Raw genomic sequence first — 25,456 nt, 5'->3', positions numbered from 1 at the left:
GCCAGTGAAACACAGAATAAAACAAATGGTTGGCTCCCAGAGACAGAATTTGAAGTGCACAGGTAGGTTCTGGCCACTTGGGGACCCTGAGTGAGCCAACAATGTGACCACAGGATGGAAAACGGGAAGCTCAGACTGGAGCGATGGGAAATGACATCATCTGAGGAAGTCACCTGAGACTCAAAGGAAGATCCAGGAAAAATCCACATCTCTTTTAAAAGAATTAACTATCTGCATAATTACAAAGACACGCATGTCTGTCACATGTAGGGTCCTAGAGAGTATATTTAATTCCTCTTGTTTTATGTGCAGGAGTATTCTGCCTGCATGTGTATGTGTAACATGTTACTTGCCTGGCCCCTAGGGGGTTAGAAGAGGGTGCTGGGCCCCGTGCAGTGGAAATGGTTGTGAGCCACCATGCAGGTGCTGGGAACTGAACCCAGGTCCTCTGCAGGAGCAACAAGTACTCATAACTGCTGAGCCAACTCTCCAGCCCCTGAAGAATATTTTTTAAAATCTCACCTCCATTTATTTTATGTGAACTAAACATATTCTAACTTTAATATTTATCCAGAAAAAAATAATTAGAAATAATACCTAGACAACTGTATTGTTTTAAGCATGAATATAATTTTATTACGCTTCAAACTGGATGAATATATCAAAGGGCTCATTATAAGAAAAAAAAAATGCCAACAAATTCATTAAGAATTTAGGGAATCTGGTTGCATAGGTCATCCTATGTAATCTACCTAACCTCCAAAAGAATTATCCAGATGTCTACTGGACATACATATTTTACCATTAGTGAACTGTAAAGCAGGTAATAACAACTAGTCATGCTAGTAGAACTCTCTAAGTTAGTAAACCCCTGCCCTCAACAAATGCTTTTGATCCTTTAGCCTACATCTTCGAAGTGCCAGAATTATAGGCAGGTACAGCCACACCAAGCCTCTGTCTGTAGGTGGAGGCCACACACACACACACACACACACACACACACACACACACACACAAATATTGAAGGGGACTTTCAAGTTTACTTATGGAGGCCAACAATCACAAGGCTAATTCTCCCTAGTTGGTCCAGCAACTGTTTTTCATTCAATAATTGCTAAAAACAATCCTCAGCAGGCTATGTTTTCAGTTTTGAAGAAGCCACAATTTGAGCCAGCAAGATAGCTCAGCAGGTAAAGACACCTACCAGTCCTGACAAGCTCAGTCTCTAGGACCTACCTACAATGACAGGAGAAAATCACCTCCCACAGGCTGTCCACACGCATGCCAAAGCCCACCCCTTCTCTGAATAAATAAACGTAACATTTGTTTCAAAAAGAAGTCACCGTTTGCTTTAATAAATACACTAATAAACAAACCATGCTAAATTTACATAGTAAGGCCAGCAAACTTTGTTGTTTTGAGCAATTGGAGCCACAGATGAAGAGCAGGAGTTGTTAGTGCCTGAGGGAGGTGCTGAAGGCGGAGAGGAGAGCAGCTGGAGGGCTTCACATCTGCTCCGGGGAGCAGGAAGCTGAGCCATGGCCTGGGCTGAGTGTGTGAAAGTGCTGGAGCAGGTATAAAGGGCATCTGTGTGAACTAACGGAGAGCAGAGAGCAGAAGTCTGATGAAGGACAAGGCACCTACCACAGGAGCACCTCCAGTGAAGCCCTACTGCACCAGCACTAATTCTGGCTGTGTGAATCTGAGGATCCTCTTAGCTGGGTTTATTCAAAACAATTTCATCCTCTTGAGATATGCCAATAAGAAATGGCTTTCCTTTAGAATCTGCTTTATAGTTTATATTCTGAGATGCACTTATTTTATACTAAACTCAAGGATTCTTTTTAAAAAAATAGGTTTAACATCTTCTCCAAATCTAGAAAGGATGGTCCCCATTGTTAAGAAGGACCAGAGTTCCACAACCATTTTGGAAGTCCAAAATAAGTCGTGTGTATAAACTTAATGAAATCATAATCCACATTTGTAGCTGGGCCCTTGCAAAATTTCACCCTCTGTGTTTTTTGTGGCTGTCATTTACCGACCTCTCCTAGGAAGCTGCTAGGGGGTGTGCCTACCATGGAATTGATCCATTAGCACAATGCTCTTTGACAAGTGCCTGTGGCCATCAAAAGAGGGTGATACTCATTTGAGGATGCTGGGAATGTCATCTAAAAGAACAGCAAGCTCTCTAACTGCTTAGCCATCTTTTTAGCCCCCAAAGAAGTGTTTGTTTGTTTGTTTTACTTAAGGGAAATTTATAGTAAAATATATAAGTGCACAATATGAAATATGAAAGAGCTGTTTATGGGGCAAACAGCTAGATCTGCCAAGGATGAGCTAGGAGATCTTGAACAGGTTTTATTTGTTTTGTGTTGGAAGTTATCTAACCTCCTTGTGGTGGTCTGTAGAATGTATGTACCAATAGGACTTCCCAGGTTGTCGTGAGTGTCCAGATGATTATTTCTTTGTCCCTTTGGCCCGGAATTCAACAGTTCTCTTTCCTGTGCTATGCTATGGAAGGCCAGCCCATACATGGGTCATGAAGGGGTACTTGGCTTTCTGACCTTGTGTTGGTTAGTTGAGAGGCAGCAGCAGCCAGCCCCAAGACAGGAGAGTGAGGCTGGCGGTGTTTAACTCCCTTCTTTTTCTGCCAGGTGGCCAGGCATTGTCTGCAACCCAAGGCTCTTGCCACATTACCTCTGGGAAGAAGCTCTTGCTGGGGCACCTCCGGCGCCCTCCCCTGTCTGTCCCTGCAGGTGGCCTGGAAAGGGGGTGACATGACAGGCGCCGTGCTGCACCTTGCCTTACTGAGTTCCCCAGAGCCATGCACCGTTTTGCGTTTTTATTCAATGCACTTCAATGTATCCAATTTGTGTGTGCCATCTGTTTCCTGCCAGGAACCTGACTAATAGGACCAGGTATTCTTTCTGAAACACTTAGAACAATAGCTGGCTGTGGTAAGCACTGTATAAATATTTGATAAACAAAATAAATGAGAATAGGAACCATTTGTAGTGAACATTAAACATGTTTGTAGCCATACAAACAAAACTTTCACAGCTACTTTCCCAAATAAAACTGTCCTGTTCAGTAGATAGTATATGGATGGAGCAACCCTCAATTTTCAATCATATTTGTAGTGCTTTGGGTTGGGGCGGGAGAGGACTCCTAAGTAAAATTTTAGAGTTGTTTTTATTTGACATAAGCCTATGGGTAATTTATTCATTATAATAATTACATACTACCTTTTTTCCTTTTTTTGGCACCTCTTTATGTCTTTGTCTTTACACTTTTAATCATTTGTACAGTAGTTACATTGCTGTTTTGGGATGTTTTGGAATGAAAACATCCATGCTTTTTATTAGCAGGTCATATAGGGCTGTTTTCCACTTTTGCTGTCTCTAACACTTGAAAAGCATCTGAGCAGAGGGACAGGCTGCTGTGCACAGAAGATTGGGGTTTCTGCATGTTGGTGTCCCTTGATCCTTCTTTTGGATCTACAGTATTGAGGTGCCTTCTTATCTTCGTTTTATTCCAAGATGTTTATTGGTTTTGTTCACCACTATTTTTTTCCCACCACAAAATCAACTGAAGAGTAGCAGCCACCTTCTTGTTGAGCTCTCATTTATTTGTTTCCAATTTCAAGAGTGGTTATCTCAGAGTCATTGTGATGCTAACATTTCTGTTCAATATTTTAAAATTCTAATTCAGTTCTTAATACTCTGGTCTCAAGCAAGCATCAAAAGAGGGGGGAAAAGGTTTGAAGCTTTGCAGATCCTGGCATATCTTTTCTTTTGTATTTGTGGGAGATGATAACTTACATACCCTAAGGTCTCCCAGTCTTTTCATAAAGATCTATAGATGTTATTTCAGCAACTTCTAATTATTTCAATAGCAGAGAAACATGAAGTCTGGGTCATGTTATTGTGTAACTAAACAAGGATGCTAGCTGAAAGACTATTGTTATAGAATAATATGCCATCTAAGACTTAGAGATTAATGAAGGAAAAGGCTCTTTAATACAGCACATGTTCAACCCTGGCAAATGCCCAAAGAAGAGTTGGCCTTTAATAGAAGATTGTGTTAACTTATATACATCTAAGGCTTATGCATTCCCTATATACTGTCATTCTTAAATCTCTTTATGGTCACAGCCCCAAGACATACTTTGAACAATTTAAATGGAGACAGGAGACTGAAAGTCTGGCCACCTGGGAAGATGGGAGAGTTACTCAACACAGATATTGTCAGAATTATTTAAGGACAACACTGCTGTTCTTCAAATAGTTTTTACCACCTGGAAAAATTACATTTTTCTCAAGAAGAGAAATGGGGGCTTTATGACAGGCCACAACTTACCAGCGGTTGTGCCCTGAGTTGCCTGTTAGAGGCATGTTCACTTGGCTGAGCCTAAAGAGTGGTTGTAAATCAGGGTGGTCTCCTTTGTTATGGGAACTGAGCCCAGTGGCTGGCCAGTCTTGCTGAACCAACATTTATATTCTAGTATCCTAAAGACTGCTCATCTCTATCAGGCCTGGTTACCAGGTGACCTGGTACCATACAAAGGTTACAATAACCTTTGGGGTAATTTGGAGGCAATCCTCTTTTAGCTTAACTCTACTTTGTGTAATTTCATGTCTGCTAAGCAAATTTATTAGTAAATCCTTTATAGCATCAATTATATTACTTCGAGTTTCCTCTATATCACAAACATAATTTTTAAATGTTAGCACCAAACTTTTGTAAAATGTAAATTTATTTTGAAATGATACTGTTCACAAGGTAGCTAAAAGGATGTCTAGAAATAAGTTTAGCAAAATAATAAACCCCAATTAAAATACATTTTAAAGACCCAATTTAAAAAGCAAACAGATTACATAGAACCAGGAAAACTTAATGTGACAAAGATGTCATTTCTCCTCCCCAAAGTTTATAGACTCCAGTAACTGACACTTGTCTAACCTGAGGCTCTCTATTCCACATGCAAAATAAAGCTAGTGTGATTATAGACCTAATGTGAAAGCAATATTAGGACCTATAGAAGAAGATAAAGGAGAAGTCTGTAGCTTGTGGTAGGGAAAGAGTTCTCAGTTTGAATCTGAAGACAAACAGAAGCCTCACAAAAGTACTCAACATGAGCATAAACAGTGGAAACATCTGTATATCAAAAGTCATTAAAACTGTGGTATTAATTCTATTACTTCCAGTCTCTTCTACAAGACCATTCATCTCCTACACCACCATTGTCACACCACACACAGGTTATAAGAGGGAAAGCCACAGACTGAAAGACATTTGAAAAAATGTGTAGTTGACTGAGTACCAAATAATAAAAAAATAAGAAAATTCAGTAAAAATGGACAATATACAAGAAAAGATATCCCAGAAAAGGAGATAAGAACACCTAACAAATGAAGAGAAAGTGGTCATTTTTATTAGAGTGCAGGAAAACTAAGATGATATTGTAGTAGGAACCGTTTTAAAAGTTCTGAGAATGTGAAGTGTTGCTGGGGATGGGAAAGACCAGAAACTCGTACAATGATGGGTGGGAGGGCATCGGTCACTCTTCATGGCTGCATCCGACCAAGGAGCATGGGCTGGGGCTGAATGTAGTGGAGGGCACCTATAATTCCCAGAACTTTGCCGGCTTAGGCAGGAGGATGGAGAGGTGGTGGGCAGCCTGACCCACATAGCAAGTTCAAGGCCAGCCTGGATGAAAACCAGTAGCAAAAACAAAAGCACAGGTTCTTTTATGCCACCAAAAGATCTGCTTCTAGAGTATTAGTCCTCAAGCACGGCAAATGTCTTAGTTAACTTGTTGTCAACTTGACACAGCCCAGAGTCAAAGCCTAAGACTCCAAGAAAAGCCTCAGCTATGGAATTTCCTAGCTAAGCGTGGCCTGGGGGCGTGTCTGTGGTGCGTTAGTTATTAGGTGATCTAGGAGGGCACAGCCCGCTATGAGCTTGGAAGGCTCAGGCCTATTGACATTATTTACAAGGAAGGATTGGAAAGTCTAGGTGCCAAAAGAGCTGCCCTTGTTCCCAGAGAACATACTTAATAAGAAGAAAAATTATGGGATATAAACAAACTAAAAGAACAGAATGGGCTGTAGACAGCTTTAAGCTTTAAGCTATATATAACAAATTGACATTTTTGGACAAGATATAAAAATCAGTTATCCAAAGCAAGTGAGAAAGGAGGATGGGAACAACAGACTGTCTCCCTTTCTTATAACTTTATGCGAGAAATTAGCACCCAGCCAAATAAAGACGTTATAAAATGGCTGTATATGTGGTCTTTCTGGCACTAGCAGGCAGGATTATAGGGAGAGGTGACTGTGGTGATGCCAAGTAAAGGGGACATCTTGAGAAGAGAGCACAGAGCATGATGTGACCCACCCTGTGGATACATGCCATTGACTGGCTCTGCTTGTGGGAGCACACCTGCAGGGTAGCCTTTAAACTTGAAATATTTTCTTTAAAACGAATGCTACCAGCTATTAAAAATATCCGCTTAGTTTTTGTACTGAAGCTAATTATGCTGAGCTGCCTTTGAGTTTCACATTCTTGGCAAAACATTTCCCTAGTGTGCACACACTCCCATTACTGAACATCCTCCTTCATTCTTATCATTTTCTGGTTCGTTTTCTCCTCTGAGCATGTCAGCCTTTCTTAGCACCTCCTTCCTGCTCACTTTGGCCTGGCACACTATGTGTCCTTTTCATACTTGCATTTACCTGCTTTCTGATCATATGCTGTTCAGATCACATCTCACTGAAGTTTTCCTCCAGTATCTTCAATAAACACGGGCAATTTACTTAAAAAGAGAAAAACGCTTATTTAGCTTATGATTCTGGAAGCTCTAGTGAAGATCAAGCAGCCTTATTGCTTTGGGGATGTAAAAGGGGAACCAGATGTCAAAAATGGGGAGCCTGTGCCATAGCAAACTGCTAAATAGAGGAGATATGGCCAGAAGGGTTGGTTGGTTCATAAAGGGAGCAGACACATAATTGTTCTTTAGAAATGATGTCATAATCAGGCCTTGACATGGGAGGAAGAACATTAGACAGAAAATGACATCATTCCTCAGGTACCGAACCGTTGTTCATCTTCTTTTTTAACAGGGGCTTTCAGTCTAGCCTGAGCTTGGACAAGTAGGCTAGGCAGGCTGGTCAGTGTGCTCAGGAATCCACCTGCCTCAAGAACTGGGATTTTAACTGCTCATCATCATGACAGGTTTTTTTACGTGAGCACTGAAGTCAATGTGGGCAAATGTGCTGGCAAGGGAAACACTTTACTGACTGAGGCACTTCTCCACTCAAAGGCTTTCATATAAAATGTTGCTCAAACAATGATGCCAGAATTTTGTGAATATATCATATACCTCTGATGCTTTTAAATTAGCCAAAAAGATTGCTTTATTCATTTTTATGTCTCTTCCATCTACCCATTTTATTGCCAGTATATCTACCTCAGTGGAGTTGGTTGATACTGAGAATAAAACATTTATTTGCATGAATTAACTGTGTTTCCTTTTCTTACAAGCCTAGAGTTTTTTTTTATATGAGATTTATAGTTCAAAATGTTATTCACATGTCTTCCTGTTATAATATCTCTTCTCTAAAATATTGCTGATAAAATTTTCCTGCTGTAAGATTAGCAACAGGCCTGTGCATTCTCGGAGTGTCCAGTCAATTCTTTCTCTGCCTCAATCATCAGGCTTCCTTCCACATGGATTATTCAATTCACACTGAGAACACTTCAGTGCTTCACACTGTTCATTGTTCAAAGTCCCTTAAAGGTCCCTGCAAGATCTGTAAGCTAAAACACTCCTGTGTTATAAGTCTTTGGAAGCTGACTGCACATTTTCATCATTAAATCATGAGCATCAGGTGACTTTCCTGTTTCTGCTGAAGGCATGGTTCTTATTAGGCCAAAGCCTCTCAGTCTACACAATTAGTGTTTCATAGCACACTAGGGAACACTTATTAATTTCCATTTTACTTGGCTTTTGAAGGTTATGGGGTTATGGGTTCTAAGTTAGAGTTATTGAAATTTTAAAAGGTGTAAATAGGTAAATATTATGGCCCTTGCAAAACTGAGACATTTTCCCCTTTAAGTGTGTGATTAATATTACTAATAAAAATGTCATCAGCCTTCTCTACCATGGTAACACAGCAAGAAACACATTGTGTGTGTGCTTCTTTCTATCTCTAATGAGACCTTTTGAGAGACTGCTTAATATATGAAAATTACCTTTTCTAAAAAGTTCTTGGTGCTTTGTAGGTTTTCTACAGTGATTCTACATGAAAAGTAGAATATTCCTATGCATTTGATAAAGACTTGTATATAAAAGTCTGTTTAGATGAGAGTTAGAGACACAGGCTTTTGGTTCTTTGTTTCCTCCGATTGAACAAAACACAGAACTTCTGTTAAAGTCAAAGGTTCGACTTTGGGAACACTGGAAAGCATATTCTTTTGAGAACAGATCACATTCTCTATTTTAATTTAACTTTGTTTATACATTAATTTAATGTGACTATTTCCTTACAATGTTAGTCCTAGGACATGGGACTGGGCATGTAGTAAAATATTTAACTGTGATCACAGAAGGCAATAGCTTTTAAACAGCCTTGTTGTGATAACGTATTTACCCATTTAGAGTACAGCCCCGCAATCTGATTTGAAAACATTTCCATCACCTGAAGAGAAATCCTATGTTCATTAGCAGCCATTCCCAACTCTCTCCTTCTCGCGCCAGCCCTGGGCCTCAGTAATCTGCTTTCTGCCCTATAGTTTAGGCGATGTTTAAGTGTTTTATTTGCTTATTTATCTGCCTGTTTTTGGTGTGGTCTCAGGACATAGCCGAGGCTGCCTAGGAACACAGTCTTCTTGCTTTATCGCGCTCAGGGCCTGGAGTGCAGGCCTGTGCCAACACGCCTGCAATTTTCATACAAAGTTTAATTGCTGTAAACTTGTGGTGATTTGTGACCTTGTTAGCATGAGCACATTCATACCATAGTCACATTATAGCACTTTTAAAATCGTGTCAGAATTTTTACCTTGAAAATGAGGACCCTGATTGGAAACACTTGAAGGAGCGCTATTCTTGTCTGTGCAGCCCTTATATTTGTGACTTTCCTACTTATGCCAATGCAGCTGGGCCGTCACATGCTAAGTGTGGAAATGGTTAGTGTGAGCCACATTCACAGCCTCAGAGAAGAGTATCTCAGGCAACTGGTCACTACTTTTAATTCAGATTTCCTCACCTGTGTGTGTGTGTGTGTGTGTGTGTGTGTGTGTGTGTGTGTGTGTGTGTAGGTGTGTTTGAAAGTGAAAGACATAGAAAGCTGTCATTGTCATCACACAGTGAGCCTGCATTGTGCATAAGTGATACATGTTCAGTGTAAGTATGTTTTAATGCATACAGTAAATATACTGTATGTTTCTCTTCCATGTACATAGGATTTATTTCTACAAACACTGAGAGCCACAAGACATTCTCTAGAGATTCTAGAGGTTAGACTTAAGGTAGAAGGCAGGAGTCTATAGACTAGTGTTTTAGGTGAATCCTTAATTCTGCTGTTTTTATCCGTGGCATTATTTGAAAAGCTGGGACCACTTATCTATTCACTTACTCATTTAACAAATGTTTATTGATTAATGACAATGTTAGGGCCTTGTTCAAGGCCCACAGAAAAGCTCAGAGCTTTGTTATAGCTGCAGAATTGTCTCCCAACTCCAGCACAGGAAAGGGTGGGCTTTCTTCTCACAAGAAATGAGCTTAAAGAGTCGTGAATCTTTTCTCTTTTTTTCTTTTCTTGAAAAACTGCAGACTATTTTTGCACAAAAACTCAACGTAATCGGTATATACCTATCTTTTAATGTGAATTAGGCCTTAACTGACAGACAACACATTTTGTTCTAAAATTCAGCAAACACTCAGAAAATCTTATTCCACACAATCTTTTGACTATGTCACTTGCCATTTATGGTTGATGGCCTTAAGCAAGAAAAAAAATGTAAGGTTTAGAAGAAAATATTAATGCAAGGTGATAACAAACCCGAATTCTGTAAATCTATAGCAGCTTACAGCAATCACAAAAGCATGCAAAAGTCTTTCATCTATTCAGAAATATGCAGTGCACAGAATGTCTGCTAAGGTGCATGACAAGTCAGAGTTAAATATATATTAATAAATGAATTAGCTTCATAAATAATAGCCATAATGACATTTTAGGAGACAATAAGTCTGAGGATTGTCAGAAAACGGTTGATGTATGAGCTTCACGTCTCAGTGATTCTTCAAAATGAATAGGCTTTGCAGGATAGTTCAGACCCGAGACCAGCCTATTTCCTTGAATAATTTACTTGTTGTCAATTTGTACAGCCACATTACACATGCAAATTGTGCTGCCTGTGCAAACACCACTTGGAGATGATAAAAACAAATTTACGAAGGCTATAGAAGGAGGATTTATTTCACTTCCTCACCCAGGTCAAGCAATACATGTATCTGACGATTGTGTGTACCCAATTTTGTTGTAATTATATCAGCAAATTATTCCTTATAATCTTATTATTTTTAGCAGTCTCCTTGTGCTTGGGATAATTAGCTTTCTTCACTCATTGTAAAAACAATTCAACTTGCCAGCCAGGCAGGGCATAGCTCCATTATCTGTTTTGGGTTTAAATTTATTCCCTATATTCTTGGACACTTTGTGTAAATTAAAAATTTCATAGTCCCTAATACTGTACACGCTGTTCATTCAGTGATGAATTAAGGCCCTAAACCTCTCCGTTTGCTATTAGATATCTCACCCACTTTATATGTTAATCTGTGCTAATGAATTCCACAACCCCCAGCCACAGCGAGATGACTAAAATTATTACCACTTACAGAGATATGCCTTTTTCATTTAAAGTTCAATTCAAATTGCTCCCATAAACAGTCTGCCACACAAAGATACCTCCTAAAAAGGAGAGTTACTTACCTATAAGTAGACTTCTCTGAAGGTGGTATTATCTTCAGATGCACATTCCTAGGTCACGTGCCCTCAGGTCTGTGGCATGGTGGGGAGAGGATTCAGAGCTGATGGGTAGGTCTTTCTTTCCTTGGGGCTCCTCATTAGCTCTGTGGCCTGTATTCCTGAGGGTTACTGATGCCACACCCCTTCACCCAGCCAATCCTGTTCTGAGCATGACAGGCCCTGTGTTGGAGGCTAAAAAAAAAAAAAGTTGAAGGACTAGTTGTCTTGAGTAATTGCATATGAGCAAGAAGCACACACACCACTTTAGGAAGTTACCTACAAAATTGTGTGCCTCCTCACTGAAAAATGAATCTGGGGGCTTTTAATATATGACTTTAACCTCTATGTTACTTTTATATGAATAACATCTTACTGTAGAAGCAATGCATTCTCCTCATGGAAGAATTATAATATAAAAACATAACAGATTTAAAAGAACCACACTTGTTCCCACTACAAAATGATAGCCACAATTGCTGTCTGATACCTATTTGTATAGACTTCTTTTCTACTTGAGACCCTTCTTTACAACCAGGTACAGTGGCACATGCCTGTAATCCCAGCACTCAGGGAGCCAGAGGCAGGCAGATCCCTTTAAGTTTGAGGTCAGCCTGGTCTACACAGAGAAACCCTGTCTTGAAAGACAAAACAAAACAAAACAAAACAAAACAAAACAACAACAACAAAAATAGAAGCTTCTTTAAATGACAAGAGACTGTCGTTGTGACTTACACCAGTAATTCCTGATCTTGGGAGGCTGAGGCAGGAAGATCACTGAGAGTTCAAGGCCAGCCTGGGCTGTGCAGTGAATTCCAAGTCAACTTAGACTGTAATTTTATATGAAAAATCACTAATCTTATCATGTCCTTCTTCAACACATTCTAAGGAAGGCACACAAGAAGCCTGTCCATTTGCCCCTAACTTTATGACTTCGCCCACTTTCAGAATGGCAGCTGCACCTTTCTCTACACTCAGGTGATTCTTAGAGTCTACTGTGCCAAGCCCTTAGCTTCTTTCACTCTTCTTTCCTCAACAGAACATTTAAGACCATTTTAATGTTACTTTGGCACCAGTGTGCTCTCTGTGACTACCACCCCCCAAGATAAGCTTTCTGAAATGAGACAGCAAGGTACCAACCATGAGGCACAATGTGATAGGAAGGTATTTGCTCCAGACCTCATCACATCTTGTGTAGGCAGAGTTTCCTGCTGGAATAGATAGCTCTTCACATGCTGTGGATTTTATGATGCTCAGACTGTGTGCTGCCATTATGGCTTTGCGGATGAGAGTATTTAGGAGCAAGAGGATGATGTAATGTGCCTAGAGAAAAGAATTAATGCCTGTATCTTTGTGATTCCTGAAAAGAAAAGTTATTTTAATTCTTGCCCTTAGTTGCCACTTGAAATTGGGGCACTGGGGATGGAAGGGGCACTTAGTATGTTTTCAGTATTTCTCCTTAAAGAAAGATTATTTCCCAAGCTAAATCTCTGGAAACGTTTTGGTTAGAAATCCAAAGCCTCATACATTGTTTTATTTAGAAGCCTTTTAATTATTTATTAGCTTGAGAAGGTGATTTGCATAAAGCAAATATTTTACTTCAGAAGAGTTTATAATAGTCTGCCTTTTATAGTATCCTCTACTTAGAAGTCGAAACAACTTCTTGGGAGTGAGTTTTTTTTTTTTTAATTTTTGTTCATAGTTAAGAAAATGATCCCCCAGATTAACTTCACTGAAGACCACACCTGAGGGAAGCATGAGTCACTGCTGGCTCTGCCCCTTATGCTTCATGGCTGCTCATGGTGTAACATATCCACACAGCTAAGATGGAGATACATATGACAGCTTACAGCCTGGGAGTAACATCCAATTAGAGGAACTGTTTAATGCACCGACTTCAACTCTGAAACCACCATGCAGATGATAGACAAATCAGCTGCAATTAACCTGAGTTAATATTTGGCAGAGCCAGATGGACAACTCTTAACACAAAATCTCCCTCAAAGTGGTATATGCTTTTTAAACTTTTTTTATTTTCTATTTTTTGTGGGATACACTTTTACGGAAGGATTAGGTATACTTCACCATAGCATCTTCTCTGGAACACAGTGTGTCTGTCTCATTGTTTCCTTTCTACTCATGAAGCCCAAGTGTTTTATTCTCTCTCACAAAGCTGAGCTCAGAAGAATGTCAAGTAGGCAAGGCAGGCTTCCTTACATCAACAATCATCAGGTTTGTCTCCTTCTTGTCTCTTTCCAGTCAATCCTGCCTCTTCTTGAGTGCCCCATAACCTGTTATTTCCCTATTATTTCATGAAAACCACTTTCCTGAAACAAGTTCGTCATTCAAACACATTGTCATACATTTGGCCAATAAATCTTAGTGTTCTTTCATCCCCAACAATATTTTTTATTTTGACAGGGATTAAGTCCTAGAGCCAATGTTTGTGAGCCAGGAAAAATGTTCCTAATAACTGTTAAGTAGAGTGACTTAGCTCAAAGTTCTCAAGGAATACATACATTGCAGATCTGTTGAATGGCATGTGGAAGACTGGGTTGTCTTCTTGGTCCATGTTACAACTTATATTTTGGCCTGGTCTACTCATATAGGAAATGGGAATAATCAGAAAGTTTGCTTTTATGGTTGCTATGAGGATTAAATCAGTGTGTGTATAAATCCACCTGGAATAGCATTGACATTTCAGAGAAACTCAACCCATTTCGCAGTCTTCTTCCCCTTGAATTCCATCCTCATTCCTTGAGGGAGGTGGTGTGGTACGGAGGAACTTACATGGGCTTAGGAACCAGGTATTCTGGGTAGATATGGACCACATGATGATGAGCATCTAATCTTCTGAACTTTAATTTCCTTTAGGGCAAAAATGAGATGGTTGAAATATACCATGTTTTTATTATGAAAATTAAGAAGATTGTGTCTATTTAGTAATGTGTTATATACCAAGTGGGCACATATTAATGGTTTATGGTTATCAATTCCAGTAAAGGCAAAATATAGATATTTAGGTTTAAAGGTACAATTCTCTAAATATAAAATTGTCTCTGACAGTTACGTAATCAAATATGGATGTCAGCTTGTTGATATTTAAGTTTACAGGTTTCTGAGCCTTAATGCTTTTTTTGTTTGTTTGTTTGTTTTTGACTTTTGAGACAGGGTTTTTCTGTGTAGGTTTGGCTGTTCTGAACTGACTTTGTACACCAGGGTAGCCTCAAAATCACAGAGATCCATCTGCCTCTGCCTTCCTGAGTTCTGGGATTACAGATTACCATACCTGGCTCAGAATGCCATTTTATTTACATGGATACTTTCCTGTGATACAAGGTAAAAAGACAAATAAAAATATAATGGCATTATTTGAAAAAAAAAAGTGTTTTGGAAATGTTCTAAAAAGATGCTAGTGAGTGGACTATCTCAATAAAGAAAGATTGAATCTCTAAAAAATAGGAAGTATATGCTGAAAGACTTCAGGAAAAAAGTAAAAAGAAAGCATAAATTCTGTCATTAAAGAAAATTATTATAAATAATTTTGTTTTGTGTGTGTGTAACTGATTTTAAAAGTTACTTTTTTTCTCAGCATTTTTAAATTTTCACCACTCTTTAAAGGCTATTTATGATATTAAAATATGTGTTGATGATTGCTTTTCTATCAGGAGTGATGGACACTAGATATAGTAAAGAAGTTCTGGAATGTTGAAGTAGCACATGTAATCATCTTTACAATGATAATTTTGGAGAGTAGGGTTTTTTCTTTTTTCTTTCTTTTTTTTTTTTTTACTTTTAATGGTTCTTCCTCTTACCATTATTTCATGTTTCACTTCCTTCCTTTCTCCATTGAACCAGTTTCCAACTCCTTTAAATTCATGTTTTAAAAAGTGTTCCCCGAAGTCCATGGCTGAAACAGAAAACAGAAGGTTTTTTGCTTTGGGATTTAGTGCTATTGCCCTTTAACCTAAATCATCATTGCCACTAATTCATTGATTTCCTTAACTCCATTGTACATACCTTTATAAATGTCTGTTTCAAGGGTCTCCACAACTTGATGTCTGATCATATTTCCCATTTTTTTATGATAAAACACAGGTTCATGGAATTTTAGACAGTTAAACATAGTACTGGCTTTGTAATTCTCAAGTCAAGAGCCTCTTAAACAGAGCTTGTAAGTCCCCAAATTTCCCTAAATAAATTTCCTATCATATGCATCTGTTTTGTTTTTCCTATGTTCTTAAGACCAGGATATTTCTTATTTTTATCATGAAGCTCCCCTGGAGGCTCAGTCTGACTCTTGTTTCCTACCAAATCCAGGAATAACACTGATGTGGTGCTTGGTCGGTGCTTGGTAGATCTGCTTCACAAAAAGCTTATTTAGCTCCCCAAGCAGATTTCGGATTCTTGGGTGGAATTTACTCAATCCTGCCTTTGCATCTAATCAAGAAATATTAAATTAATCAATATCAAAGTCAATATTGGATAAATGAATGAAAATTCCATATGAAAAGAGAAATGGGGTTATGAAGTTTTGTAAGAATTCAGAGCTTTTCCCAGTAGCAGCCACAAGTTTTAGGACAAAGACTTACTGATAATCTGAAAATTTTGCACATAGAACAGATTATCTCAACAAGCATATATTCTGTTCATATAAGGAAGTTACAGCTCTAGGGGGAAAGGCTTCTCCAATGGAGGTGTTGCAGCTTTGAGGAGGAAGGTTTTCCCAGTGGAAAAGTGCTGCAGCTCTGAAGGGAGAGATATCCTGGCAGTCAGGAGTCAAGGAATACGACAGAGTCACATGTCACAACAAACCTCACACAAGAGATTTATTGGAGGAGACATGAGAGGGTGTGCACTTCTGCTTGGGTGAGAAGCAGCGGGGAGCTGGGCGGGAGGCAGGCCTTATGGAGGCAGGCCTTATGGAGATGGGGGTAGTGGGGAGGCAGGACATATGGGGGCCAGAAAATGAAACTTGACTTCCACTTGGTAGCAGATGCAGAATTGACTCAAGAGGATCATAGACCTAAAACCTAACCGTATAAAACACTCTATAAGTAGAACAGAGAAAATATCCGAGACCATGAACAAGGCAAACACTTCTTATAACACACACACACACACACACACACACACACACACACACACACACCACACAAAAGAAAAATATCAGCAAATTGAAATTTATTTAAAAAAAAAACACTCTTTGAAACCCAATGTGAAGAAAATCGAAATCCAAAATCATAGAAGTCATAAAGCAATAATGGTATTAAAATAATATCATACTTAGGTACACCTACATATAAACAGGTTAAGCTGTTTCTGCCTGTTCCCAAACCATAAAGCAACAGGGAGTCTTGCACATTGCTGACTGCTGATGGAGATGCACAGTGGAATGGCCACTTAATAAACAGCAGGATGGTTTTTAAATAGTTGAGCTTATGCAGGGTATCACCCATGAGAAATTGAAACTTTTATTTGCGCACAATCTACATAGAGTATTCCTTAGTATTTTTTAATTGTTATTGCTAAAACCTAGAAATAATCCAAAAGCCATCAACTGGTGAATAGATCAATTATGTGATCACTACTCAGGGAATGCTACTTAGCAACAAAATAATATGGCAACTTTGATGATCATTGCCTACGTCAGTCTAAATAAAATAAGCCAGGCACAATGATCTACTACTATTTGCTTTTATTTGTCTGAATCCATTCAGGAAATGTCAAAATGATAAAATATTTTATCTGTTTGTAGGAACTGGAAGGTAGGAGTTCTTTACTGCGAAGGACCCAGAGAGAACCATCACCCATCCATGTACTGAATGCAGTGGTATTTCTGTGACTACATATATTCTCTAAATTGCACAGTTGACAATATAAGTTAAGTGTTTGTGTGTGTGTGTGTGCGTGAATATCCTAGTGTTGAAAAAAATAAGGTGAAATAAAGATGTTTTCAGATAATAGAAAAATCAATAATTTTTGGTGTCCAATGGACTTACTCCTTGTTTTTCAGGTATTTTCTTACTAAAAGAAACTAACACATAAAACAACTTGTAGAACTTTCTAAGACAGAACACAGCAAGAGTGAAGTCATGTTAGACAGATCATTCAGGATACTCTCAATTTAGCAAATGGTTTCTTTAGTAGAGACAGTGTTCTGGGTGACCTGATTCTCAGGCCTTAGAAGACAATGCCACATCACAATACAAACAAGACAATTAACAAACCCAAATTAGATATGATTTTCCTTTCTTTCCTTTCCCTTACCCTGCTACTTTCAAAAGTGGAGACTTTGAAAAAGGTTCTGAAAAAAGTCTTCTGGCCACACACTTTGTTTTAATGATATGTCTTCCCACTCCAAAGCTTGTCAAATATAGTTAGGATGTCATGTAGTGGAATTGTATGAATTAACAAAAAAAGATGGTGGAGAACAAGCTAAACTAGAGTTACCTGATAGACAGGTTTCCAGATGGTGTGCCTGTACTTAGCTGGTCTCTTTCTCTGAGGAAGAGATGACTTGACAATAACTGGGGACTACCAAAATGCAAGGAGACTCAGAGAGTACTTTATAGATTTTTTTTCTTCTATAGCAAGATGAAAATATACTGCCTGAGTCCCCAAGAGTCCTACCAGGGCATCATTTGCAGAGCCATTAGTCATCTGGCATAGTTTTCTTGTGGCTTAGAACAAACCAGGGATATGGTACTGGGGAGTCAAGTAAGCCATAAATGAATGTGTAAAGAGTGGATGAAGTCCTGAACAAATTTGTATTGTTTGACACAGGCATAGTCATGTTGAGAACCAAAGTGTCAGACCTTGGAAATTGGCATACTGGGGTCCAAAAACAAGTGTGTATGAATGATTTTCCAGTGTGTATAAATACAAGTGTTTATGATTGACCAATGTAAAAGGGTGCATATTTTTCCCCCCAGCCCCAAGCTCCTAAAATAATGACTAATGAGACTCAAAATATATTTACAAATACCTGAGCCATAAAGCTAGCCTCTTTTCTGACTAATTCATAATTTATATCCCTTGTATTCTTTTCTAAGTTTTGCTGTCTGACTGGCTACCTCTGCTCAGGTACCATTCATCTGTCTTCCTCATATTTTTCCAAGTAAATCTCCCCTCCTGGATCTATCCCAGAATCTTTTCTGCCTGCTGGATGTCTCACCTTCTATTCTACCTTCTGCTATAGGCCATAATGTACATATTGTACATAATGTATATATTCTCTCTATAGACCAATGTGTGCCAAAACTAGCAACTGCAATTTCCTCTTGCTGCGTGTCTACATCCTAAGGCTGCTGCCTACAGAGAGCCCATGCCAAAACTTACTAAAATCCCCCACCCCCATGCTATAGAAAATGACCATGCTGAGCTTGGCAGTGTTGTAGTAGTTAGTACCATTCCATGATAACGAACACATCACCTGACCCCAGCTTTTCTATGTCCCTATGTCAGTCATTTCTTTAGTGTCTGTCTGTCCTCTGATCCCCTCATTACTCCTAGACAAATCAAGACAGCAAGCCATGTAGTCACCATATGGTACAGATGATGGAAATCTGTAGGCTCAGGTTTTTCACCAAACCTAGTTTACTTGGGGTTCTTAAATGCTTCTACCTCCCTACCACCAACTGAACAGATATGGGAGAGAAAGAAGGTTAGTAGGTAAAGGGGGTTGTAGACATTTTTAGAAGTAGTTCTTTGGGATGAGTTCACTCTTTATTGTCCGGATACCAGCATTCCAGTCCAAAGGCCAACACCAAGCAGCAACATGAATCAGCACGATTCAGAAGATCAGGACAAGTCAGCAAAAGCCACAAGGCTCAGTTGGACTGCCCAGAGAAGTTCTCTGGAACACTCCTCTCTGTGAATCAAGTGTCTAAGCATGAAGATCAGTGCAGCAATGTTGATTCAAAAAGCAATGTCTCACTGTGTGGTCTTCTATATATCGCCTCTCCTCAGAGTCCACCTACTCTTGTTCTCAGGTAGCCAAAGTCCAGCCCTCTTATCTATAAAAAGGATGCACACATACCTGCCTCATAGAGTTGAGTAAGATACTAGAGGCAAAATATAAACATACACAAATACTTTTTAAACAGCCCTCTTCTGTCGTCTTTCCCACCAGACCCGAAACATTTGGAAGTATTAGACGAGAACAAGAAAGAAAAGGTGTTCTTCTTCAGCAATACCCTATTTTATGGAAAAATTCCTTCCTCAAATGTTAATTCTTGCCCATATCATAGTGTTGTTAAATACATTCTTGGAAGACTTAACATTGTTTATAGATGTTTTACTTTGAAAATATAAACAAATTAGATAAATTGTCATTTCTCAATCATGATGGAGATAACACTTTTGTGAAATTTAGAACTTCCTGGTTTCAATTTCTCTACATAAGTCACTAGACCATATTTTTGCAATTTTGAAAAAGAAGTACTTTGTATAGAGGGAAATTAATTATTCTTTCTCAGTTTCAGCAGGAAGAACATTTATTACATGTTCAACAAAGTTGTATTCACTGTATCCAAATGAGAAATAGTTGAGGGACTTCATTATATTTGGAGAATATTTCCATCAATCAGATTTAGCAGTAACCAAAAAGAATTCCACAATTAATCTTTTATATAATGGGTGTGACTTATAATCTCTACACTAAAAATATTAAATATGAGAAAAGACTGCTCATAAGCTTTAATGTTCATTGGCAAAGAAAAGCTGCTTTGTGTTTTTGAAAATATGAAAAATTTAAATGAAACCTACATGCTTGAAATTAGTGCCAGATGCAATACAATTCCAGCACAATTCACTAGCTGCATGGGATATTTCATTATGATTTACTAAAAAGTATTCAACAATTCTGTTTCACTGAAATCTAAAAAATACAAGTATTTCATTCACAAAACACATGACTTGGCATGTTTCCAGAGTAGGAATTTTCGGGAGAAAAGACACATTTATTGATTAAAATAAATCAAATAAGTGACATTTTCCTTAGAAAACTTGCAAAACATACGTTGTAGAAGTTGACAGTCTCAAAGCTTGAGCCAGAACAACCCCCGAGATATTACTTATATTTATCATCAGTCTTCATTCATGTCATAAGCAGATATTTAAGAATTTTCATATTAACATTTGGAAATATACATGTAATTATATACATATATAAATGTATATATGCTAGTGATTATAAATTTTTGGCCTTTTATTCCATTTCTATCCAATGCATAGTAGTATGCAGTAAATAATGAGCATTTGTGAATGGAATATGTGCTGAATTAATTCGTATACTAAAAATGCTGACATTATTTCTTTCTATCTCATGCTACAGCTTTTTGCCTGTCCTCTCACTATTTTGGTCACACTTCTGCCTTCAGCAATAGATGATTCTGTGCTTTCCCCAAATTCATGTAGAAGTCTTAATCCACAACACAGATATATCTGGAGATAGGCCCTCTGAGGAAGCAAGTTAAGTAAAATAAAATCAAAAGTCCCTGACTTGCTATCATTAAGTTTCCTTATCAGAACTCCAGAGAGCTCTCCTAAACTGTTCCAAACAGGTCATGTGAGCACACAGAGATAGTAGATGTCTACAAGCCACAAGAAAAGACCATGCTAGCAGAGTTCACAGTATCCAGAGATGGAGAAATGCATTGATCACTTATGCTACCCAGTCTGTGGTATTTTGTTATGGCAACTCACAGCAGACTAACACAGCAGTTAAGCTGCTCAATGCTGACAATTACAAAACCATTGCCATACAGTTCCTTAGCATTTGAAGGGTTTGAGTGGAATAAAATCCCATTTAAAAGCTGGACAGGCTTTCTTTGGGGAGTTTCATAGAATTCATGAATCCTTGAATTATTCATCTTTGCATTTCTCTAGAATCAGGGAAAACTTGAAAGGGAACATCAACCATACAAACATCAAATTAGGATTCTAGAAAACTATATTGAAAACTTGGCCTATCTTCAAGAAGATGTTGGAGGTCATAAGGGTGAAATGGGTGTTTAAATAGTAAAATTAAATATTTAATAATGCTAAATCCATTTATGTTATTGAATTCAAGCAAAAATTTTGTATGTCAGAATATTTTTCAAAGGCTCTTGTTGATAGTGTTAATAAGTGAAAATTACTGTGGGTTAGGCAATGTGGCCTACAACTAACTTCTTGCTTCGAATAAATAACTTGAGCTGCAGCCCAACTTCAGAGTGTGTTGATATTCTTATAACATGTTGCTGAGTTTCAGTAAACCATAGAGATTGACTCTTAGCCAGTCAGTGTGAAAGCTGATCCGTCCATGTCTATATATGGTAAATGCCCAGATACGGCAGCCGTACTAGAATATCCGTTTCTCCCCCCCCCCCCCTTTTTTTTTTTTCTGCAGAGGTTGCTTGCTCATTGGTGAAACAATCTGAACTTTGACTGGATCAGAACAATCCTCCATTCATGAAACAGCTGCTTGTTCAAATAAATTCTGCAAAGTTTAATTTGTCGTGCTTTTCTTTTTAACTTGTTAAAGGCTTTGTATTTCACGTGCACATGCGTAGAGTTCAGGAGACAACTCCCAAGTGTGGTTCCTTGGGGGGCTGTCCGCCAGTCTTTTGTGCCCACTTGCCTGGAACGTGTTGATCAAGGAGCTCCGAGTCTGCCTTCCGCCTCCTCAGTGCTGAATCACACGCATGGAACCAACTCATGTCCTCCAGCTTGCTAGGCAAGGCTTTCCACTGACTGAGCTGTCTCCCTAGCCCTATTTCCTTACATAACCATTACAAGAGAATAGGAACAAATTCTAATCTTATTATAGAACAGCACTTCAGAAAGTGGAGGCTCTTCTGAGTTAGCCCTTTTCTCATCCCCCAAGTCACTGTCTGCTTTTATAGTCTTCTCACTGTGATCCCTCCTGCTCTTTTCCTCATTCACAGGCCTCCGGGGTTCTCATCAGGCTCTACACACTGTGCTAGCCCGACAAACGAACTTGTGACTGGGAGTGCTTAGCTGGATTCGGAGATGATGGCAAGTGCCTGGAGAACAGGAATCGGATTGAGAACTGCATAAGGTCTGAGGCACTCAAATATACTCACAAAGAAAGAAAAAGAGGTGGGCGAGGGGTTTGTGTGTGTGTGTGTCGGGGGGGGGGGGGGGGGGGGGGGGGGGGGGCACGAGGAAGGAAAACAATTCCCGAAAAGATCACCCACAACTCTCCTTTGAGCGAACTCAGATGAGCGTCGAAGTCAGCACTTTCCTCCGCCAGGAGCAAGGTCAGGCAAGGAGTGAGGAAAGAACAAAGGCTTTGTAAAAATTTTTTAATCCCTGGGTCAAAAGAGAAAGACAGTGAGAAAAGGGAAGGGAACAACAAAAAACCCCAAACAAAACAAAAACCCAGTCTTAAGGCGCAGACGGAAGCGTGCAAGGAAGCCAGGCTGTTGCCTTGGCGACCCCAGAGCTAGCACGGTCGCAGTCTATTGGCTGAGCCGCTGCAGCCAATGAGAAGGCACGATGTTGGCAGGGTGCTAAGATGGCCGCCGCGCCGCTGCTTCCTGCTGGGTAAGTTCGGCCTCGCGCCGCGCGCCGCAGCGGCAAGCTTCGTGGCGAGCCTGTCGGGTTCGGGTTCCGAGGCAGTGAGGGCAGCGGAGGAGGCTGGGCGGCCGGTCCTCACGGCTCCTCCGTGGGGACGCCGGGGCGGGCTGGGAAAGCGCTGCGCGCGGGCGGCCTGGCTCGGCGGCGCGGGGCCGTCGCGGGGGAGCGAGAGGAGGTCAGCGTCCCGTGCCTGGCCGAGGGAGGAGGGCGCGGGCAGCCTCGAGCGCAGAGGCAGCCTCACGGGCGCGCCGGCTGCGTCCGGGAAAGCCACCCGGCTGATGAGGGCGAGCTGGGCCGTCGCCGTCGCGTCGGGCGTCCGGGAGGGGATGCGGCCGCGGCCGGAGAGCTGAAGGTGGCGCGGGCCCGCACCCCGCGGGAGCTGTCCGGCTGAGCGGGGAAAGGTGCCTCTTCAGAGCCTCCCTCTCGCAGTCTTGAACTTCGTAAGTATTTGCACAGTGGCGTGATTGCATAGCGTGTAAATCTTTCCGTACCGGTAGACAGGGTCTGGGGAGGCGGGGAGTGGTTTCCAGGCCTTGGCTGTAAACAAACGTTGTCTTAATTCAAACTCACCCACTCTTGCAAATGAAGAAAAAAAATTTTGCTAAGTAAGTAGTTTATTTCAAGTAAATCCGAACTCGGGTCTTGTGTTTTCTGTGCATTTTAGAGGAAAAAGGAACACATTATCTAACAATAAATAAGACATTTAGGTGAATGTTGATATCTCAAGACTAAAAGTACGTTAATTAACTCATTCCAAGGTTTAGGAACTAATTAAGTACTTTATTATGCTTTTATAGGTTAGAGGATGGCGATTATAGCTACTTTACAAATAAGATTAAATTTAGATGTCTGCAGTTTTAAAAATTGAATAAAAATAACGTGACAAAGACAGTAACTTAAATGCAGTTTAAATTATGGCGTAGAGACAGGAAAAGCTTATCCATTTAGATGCGCTGATTTTTATCCTTTGAGTATTGCTTGTAGGCAGTTGCATGGTTACATTTCTCAGATCTCTAATGTGACTCTCAGTATGTTCCTTAGTGTAATATCTTACGGGTTTTTCATATGCAAAAAGCGCAGAAAAATTATTAGTAAAATTTTGCAATCCTATAATTACAGCGGAGAATCATTGTGTTGGCCCCTCTCTCTAATCTTTTGTCTCCAAGAATGCATCACCAACTTTGCCCTCTAAAAGTTTACAATTTAAAGCCAGCAGGCCCCGCTTTTGTAAAATAAGTGCATCACAATGATTTAGGCAAGTTGTAAAAAGGGTTGATGTTAATTTCTAGTTAGTGTTGTGATGAGGGTTAATGCCTGCTTCTTGGTTGTGTGCCATGCACAACATGACCTGCTTTGTTTATCTGCTGCTGCTTTTGTGTCTTTTGTTGAATTTCCTGCCCTTTTTCAGTAGGCTGAAGAGCCTGCAAAAACTGGTCATCTTGTGAGGTAGAGGAGAGAAACTGCATTTACTTGGCTTTAAACAAGACTTTGTGGTTGAGAGAGAATAGAACATTAACCACCAAAGGGTGAGGCCGCTCTGGCCATTTGGGATACTGACACTATGAAGAGCATTAAATGTTAAAGGCATGAGGCATCTGAGTGGTAACTGATCATATCTTCATTTTAAAGCTCAGCAGGAATGGAGACCCAGGCACATATAATGGCCAGCTATGGGTTGGAATTCAGATCTGAGTTTCAAGACTGATTTGTCCCTATAACTAGTGGTCTCCATACAAACTAGAGCTTTTGTTATTGAGACTTGGTATCTCTGTATGGTTTCTGTATTTTGAGAGCTGATATTTACTAAACCTTTTTATTTTCTTTTAAATGTGGTGTACCAGCTTCTCTGGTAACAGGTGAAGATACTGCCACCCTGAATGTAGGTTTTCTCACCTGAAGGTAGATGATACTGTGCTGTGAGGGGGGAAATGATTACCTTAAAAAAATGCTGGTTATTAGCTTCATGAACTTCCAGTGCTTCATTATGAAACTTTGTAAAAAACAGAGCCTTAGATTACTTGGTGCTGAACCTCTTTGTTTTAAATGCATCTCTTTTCTGCCAAAGTGTGCTCAGTAAGAAAACCTCTTTATTTGGACTTAGAACAGTGCATAAATACGTTCAGTTGATAGCAGATGGTGTCTTCCCAGAACTGCTGAGTGTCCCACGTTGTACACAGCGTAGTGTGGTTTCGAGCTAGTCGCAGGTACAGTGCTGGAGTGTGTGCAATGGAGAAGGCGTTTGTTAGGCTCTAGAGAAAAGGGGCTGTGGCTCAGTTCATCCTCCTCGAGGGTGCCATAATTAAGTTGTTGCTGGGGCACAGGCTAAAAACGGAAAGCCCAAAGATCAAATTCATTGCCTGTGCTATGGGCCTGGCTATAATCTGCATACATGAATTGAGTTTCTGTTTGTATGGTATTCCAGTGAATTTTCTTAGAGACTAATTTAGGATTTTCTGCCTTAAAATAAAGACATATACTTGATAGGAGTGAAAGAAACACTTAAAAAAATCACCCTTCAGAGAAGCCCAGACAGGAGTAGCAGGAGGTCAGACATGGTGCCAATTGGAAAACACTTGAATGACACATATATGCTAGGAATAGAAAGACAGTATCTTCAAATAGGAACTGAAATTACTAAGCAGCCTCTGTAGATTGGCTAGTTTACAGTTGAGCTGCCTCTTAGCTGGACAGCTCCATTTTGCAGGCTCATTACCAGCAGTTTATCAGCAGAAACCTTAATCTCCCTTATATCTGTTTTTATGTTTTCTTTTTGTTTTGTGCTACCTCCCCCCCCCCACCACTATCACAGGAAACTGACTTGTGATTGAGTTAAAAAAATACCT

The 25,456-nt window shown here is 39.7% G+C and overlaps 1 protein-coding gene across 2 annotated transcripts in view; it reads left to right on the top strand.

Moving 5' to 3' along the window:
• The first annotated feature begins 22,547 nt into the window (after window positions 1-22,547).
• Fam204a (family with sequence similarity 204 member A) overlaps window positions 22,548-25,456 on the top strand; it is a 31,918-nt gene continuing 29,009 nt past the window's right edge. The window contains exon 1 of one of the 2 annotated variants that reach the window (XM_055591597.1): window positions 22,548-22,580. The gene's annotated coding sequence lies outside the window, so the exon portion shown is untranslated. The other variant, XM_055591596.1, reaches the window with a different exon arrangement.

This window comes from Psammomys obesus, unplaced genomic scaffold (genome assembly GCF_907164565.1).
Source record: "Psammomys obesus unplaced genomic scaffold, mPsaObe1.curated_primary_1811, whole genome shotgun sequence".
Taxonomy (NCBI): Eukaryota; Metazoa; Chordata; class Mammalia; order Rodentia; family Muridae; genus Psammomys; species Psammomys obesus.
The sequence above is the reverse complement of the archived record's forward strand: the minus strand, read 5'-3'. Positions and strand labels throughout refer to the sequence as shown.